This window comes from Notothenia rossii (genome assembly GCF_949606895.1).
Source record: "Notothenia rossii genome assembly, chromosome: 4".
In the NCBI taxonomy this organism is placed as follows: domain Eukaryota; kingdom Metazoa; phylum Chordata; class Actinopteri; order Perciformes; family Nototheniidae; genus Notothenia; species Notothenia rossii.
In genome coordinates, this window is record NC_136902.1 from 55,984,855 (window position 1) to 55,991,080 (window position 6,226).

Consider the following 6,226-nt stretch of genomic DNA (forward strand, 5'->3'; position numbering starts at 1 on the left):
TTTGCAGCATTGACAGTTAAGAAAAAGGTCAAATTTGTTTAAAATGTTGCAAGTTGAATTTAATGGTATTGGATACTTTCTGGATATGTTTCTTAAAAAGTCAAGTTCGAGTCCAATATGACACTCCCTGTTCAAGATACTTGAACTGGGAGACTAGTTCTATTTCTGCTCCATTTAAAAATACATTGGATCCTTCGATTTTGATTGATCGTTTACTGAACATCGTCGTTTGCATCAACATGCATACTGTTTTTGTTGTACTCATACTGTCAATATGCAGATTGTGTTATATAGCTTTAGATAGAATGTTTTTTCTTCCTCTTTGCATAATTTGCATCCACAATCCTTTGCCAGTAGGTGTTTCCACAGTCCTTGTGGTTTTCCAATTGTTCAACTAATTGGGAGCTACTGTAAGCTATTTGTATTTGCATTTTAGCACAATACTTCCTGCAGTGATTAAGAAAGTATTGTGTTTGGGCTTTTTATTGTGAAAGGGAGAAAACTACTCAGAGCCAGACATAATTTCATAGAGAAAGCGAGTCTTATAGGGAGCCAATTTAAATGCTAATGTCGTCTTTACTTTACATCCATTACAAATTTGTGCATTCAACTACTTCGTTATGATAAGTTGTCTACAGCCACTTTAAATGCAATCAAATGTATATTTCTAAGTGCTTACAACTTAAAAAATCTTTACGTACAAATGACTGTATATTGAATATATTTCTGTACCCAGTGTTGAACAGGACCCAAACCTTTGAGAGATGAAAAAGAACAAATCTGCTTTAATCAACTGCCAAGTAGTCAAGTCTGCATTTGTGTCTGTTCATTTGTAAAACGTGGAATTCGGTTTCTTTTTAATAGCCTAGGCGAATTTTGGCTTTTTTTCTCTTGCCAAGATACTTTTAGACACACTTTGAGGTATGCAAAGCCTTAAAAACTAGAACACTGATGGCTGGCTTATGCTGCAAACTTCATCGCCTTTTAACAAGAGAGTAAGTATATAAAACGTTATTTTGTATATTTTACACATCATCAGAAACAGAGAGAGATGGCAGGAAGTGGGGAGAAAGTCTCCCCCACCTTTACAGACACTGGCCATAGTAAGAAGAAAGTGTGACAGTAAGGGAGTGTGTGCAGACTTTCTTTGTTCTGATCAGGCCGAATCCGCATACTCTGTCTGAAATACCTGGAGAGTTACTTTTGCTAGAGCTTTCAGAGCTTTCTGAACTTATTTCTTAGCAGCACTGGGCATTTTTGTGCTGTATTGTATACAGTTTAAAGTGCACAGATAAACAGTCAAGCATGGGCGGTAAAAATGTGTCTCCTCAGGCTCTCTAATACACACACAGTCATCTCTCAAACGAGGTGCCTGCCTGCTTTCCAGGACTTTTACAGCCTCTGGCCGACTGCAGGGCCATGGGGTGTTAAGACAGGCATCTATAGCTCAGGAGTGAAGGTCCCCACACAAACACACACACACACACACACACACACACACACACACACACACACACACACACACACACACACACACACACACACACACACACACACACACACACACACACACACACACACACACACACACACACACACACACACACACACACACACACACACAAACACACACACACACACACACACACACACACACTTGGGGGCGGGCCCACCTGTCACTTTTTATGCATACTAATGTGATTGAAACATTTTTTATTATACACCATAAGGCGCAACAGTGGGGGCTTTTCACACCTGTGAATACACATCACCCCCTCCTATCGACGGATCTCACACCTACTTGGGATATCACACCTACTTGAGATCTCACACCTCGATCAAAGGGGAGGCGGGACTTAGCTCATTTGCATAAGTAGGGAGAGGTGTGACCTGTCACAGCACCTGTCAATTTGTATGCATACTAATGAGACGAAAGCGGGATGAATATTACTACTGCTGTCCATTCAAACAGTATATCCCAAGCAAACCAGGGAAATATGGGATAAAATATGGGCAGCATGCGATGCCAGGTCAAGCTACGCATGGAATATGCAGATATACACTGGCAAACCTGCTGGTGGGATGTCAGAAAAAAATCAGGGCATGCGAGTTGTCCTTGACATGACAGAAGGCCTCCAGGGAAAAACGATAACCTGTGACAACTTCTTTACTTCACATGCCCTTGGCCTGGCGCTGCTGAAAAGAAAGCTGTTCATGGTGGGAACAGTAAGGAGAAATAAACCTGAGCTTCCCCCTGCACTGGTGTCCAAAGCGGACAGGGCTCGTTTCTCATCGAAGTTTGCTTTCACCGAGACCCATGCTCTGGTGTCCTATCTCCCCAAAAAACAGAGAAATGTTCTTCTGATGAGCACTCTGCATCGGGATGCAGCTGTGAGCGACAGGGATGACAAAAAGCCCAAAATCATCGAAGATTACAATCACAACAAAGGGGGTGTCGATAACCTTGACAAGGTATTTCACATTTATTATTCATAATGTTAATAATATTATTTATGGAAAGGATAATGCATTGAATTTGTGTGTAGGAAATAAACATACATTTCTGAATACAGGACTGTCTCAGAAAATTAGAATATTGTGATAAAGTTCTTTATTTTCTGTAATGCAATTAAAAAAACAAAAATGTCATACATTCTGGATTCATTACAAATCAACTGAAATATTGCAAGCCTTTTATTATTTTAATATTGCTGATTATGGCATACAGCTTAAGAAAACTCAAAAATCCTATCTCAAAAAATTAGAATAGTTCCTCAGACCAAGTAAAAAAAAAAGATTTATAACAGCAAAACACAATCAAACATTTGAAAATGTCCATTAATGCACTCAGTACTTGGTTGGGAATCCTTTTGCACGGATTACTGCATCAATGCGGCGTGGCATGGAGGCAATCAGCCTGTGGCATTGCTGAGGTGTTATGGATGCCCAGGATGCTTCAATAGCGGCCTTTAGCTCATTAGCATTGTTGGGTCTGGTGTCTTTCAGCTTCTTCTTCACAATACCCCACATATTCTCTATGGGGTTCAGGTCAGGGGAATTTGCAGGCCAATCGAGGACAGTAATGCCATGGTCAGTACACCAGTTACTGGTGGTTTTGGCACTGTGGGCAGGTGCCAGATCATGCTGGAAAATGAATTCCTCATCTCCATAGAGCTTTTCAGCAGACGGAAGCATGTAGTGCTCTAAAATCTCTTGGTACACAGCTGCATTTACTCTGGGCTTGATGAAACACAGTGGACCAACACCAGCAGCTGACATGGCTCCCCAAACCATCGCTGACTGTGGGAACTTCACACTGGATTTCAAGCAACTTGGATTTTGCTCCTCTCCAGCCTTTCTCCAGACTCTGGCGCCTTGACTTCCAAATGAAATACAAAACTTGCTTTCGTCTGAAAAGAGGACTTTGGACCACTGTGCAACTGTCCAGTGCTTCTTTTCCTTAGCCCAAGTCAGACGCCTCTTCCGTTGTCTTGAGTTCAGAAGTGGCTTGACCATGGGAATACGGCTATTGTAGCCCATTTCCCGGACACGTCTGTGAACAGTGACTTTTGATACCTGGACTCCAGCTTCAGTCCACTGTCTTTGAAGCTCCCCCAAATTCTGGAAGCGACTCTTCTTCACAATGCTGTTAAGGCTGCGGTCATCTCTCTTGGTTGTGCAGCGTTTCCTGCCACATTTCCCCCTTCCAACAGACTTTTTGTGGATGTGCTTTGAAACTGCACTCTGTGAACAGCTTGCTCTTTGAGAAATTTATTTTTGTGTCTTACCCTCCTGATGGAGGGTGTCAATGACGGTCCTCTGGACAGCAGTCAGATCAGCAGTCTTCCCCATACTTGTGATTTAGTTTACTGAACCAAGCTGAGTGTTTTTCAAGGCTCAGGAAACCCTTGCAGGTGTTTCGAGTTAATTAGACGATTCAAGTGATTCGTTGAACACCCTACTAGTATACTTTTTCATGATATTCTAATATTTAGAGATAGGATATTTGAGTTTTCTTAAGCTGTATGCCATAATCAGCAATATTAAAATAATAAAAGGCTTGCAATATTTCAGTTGATTTGTAATGAATCCAGAATGTATGACATTTTTGTTTTTTTAATTGCATTACAGAAAATAAAAAACTTTATCACAATATTCTAATTTTCTGAGACAGTCCTGTATGTTTTGGTTTGTTTATTTTGTTTCAAGGTTACCAGTGTGTACACGTGCAAAAGAATGACAGCCCGTTGGCCCCTAGTTGTCTTCTTCAACATTCTCGACGTGTCTGCATACAATTCCTTTGTCCTGTGGTCTGAGATCAACCCAGCCTGGAATCAGGGGAAGTGCAACAAGAGGAGGCTGTTCATGGAGGAGCTTAGACGACAACTTGTGATACCTCACATCCAGCGACGCAAGGTCAGCATTAAGCTTCATTTCTGTTGCTCTTCCTTCTGTAGTGTCCTCACAATTTGTACTTTTTGTATTTGCACTGTGATTTATTATAATAAAGTTTGACTTGACTTGACAGGTTCTTCCCCGCACGCCAGCCGCTGCCAGTTTGGTTATGGAGGTCCAGCAGTTCTGCTCCAGCTCTACCTCTGCAGCAGCTACCCGTCACCCAGCTCCCACTCGCCCAGCTCCCCCTCCTGACCCATCACCCAAGAGCAGGTGCAAATTCTGCCCTCGCCAGATTGATGTCAAAACCAAGAAAATGTGCCAAAGATGCAATGCATACATCTGCAAAGATCACACCATTGTTACCTGCCCTGCATGCAACTGAGGGCACATTAAATGTGTAACACAGAAATGCGTGAGGTTTCCACTTTAAATTCTTGAAATAACAGTCAAGCAAGACAGGGTCAAAAATGACCCCAGAGGGCACAAGGTGTGATTATGTGTTGTCATTAAAAAAATATAAATTATTCAAAAAGGGCATCCTTACTAAACTTTGACATATACCAGTCTCTGATAAGACAAATAGTCACAATACGATATGTTAAAATTATTAAATAGTTTCATTTATTTTTTAACTCAGAAAACGGTAACATTTCATATAAAAAAGATCTTTTGGCCCTAAATTCCAAAACGAAGAGAAAAATGTGTGGTATTGAGTTGGACTGAAGCAAAACTAAAGGTGTAACACAAAATGGATTGACATTTCATACTTTATGCTTGAAATAACAGTCAAGCAAGACGGGGTCAAAAATGACCCCAAAGGGCACAAGGTGTGATTATGTGTTGTCATTAAAAATATATAAATTATTCAAAAAGGGCATCCTTACTAAACTTTGACATATACGAGTCTCTGATAAGACAAATAGTCACAATACGATATGTTCAAATTATTAAATAGTTTCATTTATTTTTTAACTCAGAAAACGGTAAAATTTCATATAAAAAAGGTATTTTGGCCCTAAATTCCAAAACAAAGGGAAAAATGTATGGTATTGAGTTGGACTGAAGCAAAACTAAAGGTGTAACACAAAATGGATTGACATTTCATACTTTATGCTTGAAATAAGAGTCAAGCAAGACGGGGTCAAAAATGACCCCAGAGGGCATAAGGTGTGATTATGTCTTGTCATTAAAAATGTATAAATTATTCAAAAAGGGCATCCTTACTAAACTTTGACATATACCAATCTCTGATAAGACAAATATTCACAATACAATATGGTCAAATTAATTCATTGTTTCACTTTTTTTTTTAATCAGAAAATGGTATAATTTCATATAAATAAGGGTCTATCGGCACTAAATTCCAAAACTGAGGGAGAAATGTGTGGTAATGGGTTGTACTGAAGTGGAACTAAAGGTGTAACACAACATTTATTCACATTTTATACTTTATGCGTTAAATATCAAACAAGCCAGATGGGGTCATTTTTGTCCCCAGAGGGCACAAGGTGCATAGTAATCGGGAGGACATTACGAGGGTTAAGCGGCCCCATAATTCAAATGTTCAGGTTCATATTAGTATTTAGTGTCTCTACTGTGACATGTCTGCATGCTTTAATGTTCAAAAAGCTCTGTATTGTTCTCTGCCTGTGCTGCAGCACCTGTTTTCATCCTCTGTCTGAAACCAGAGCCCAGTCTGCTCTGATTGGTTAGCTGGTCGGCTCTGTTTTAATTGGTCAACCACTTAGAGATCTCCCGCCCCTTAGCCTTCACAAACAATGTGTTGGAGCGCTAACCAACAGGAGTCCGAGTTTTCCATAATGATGTA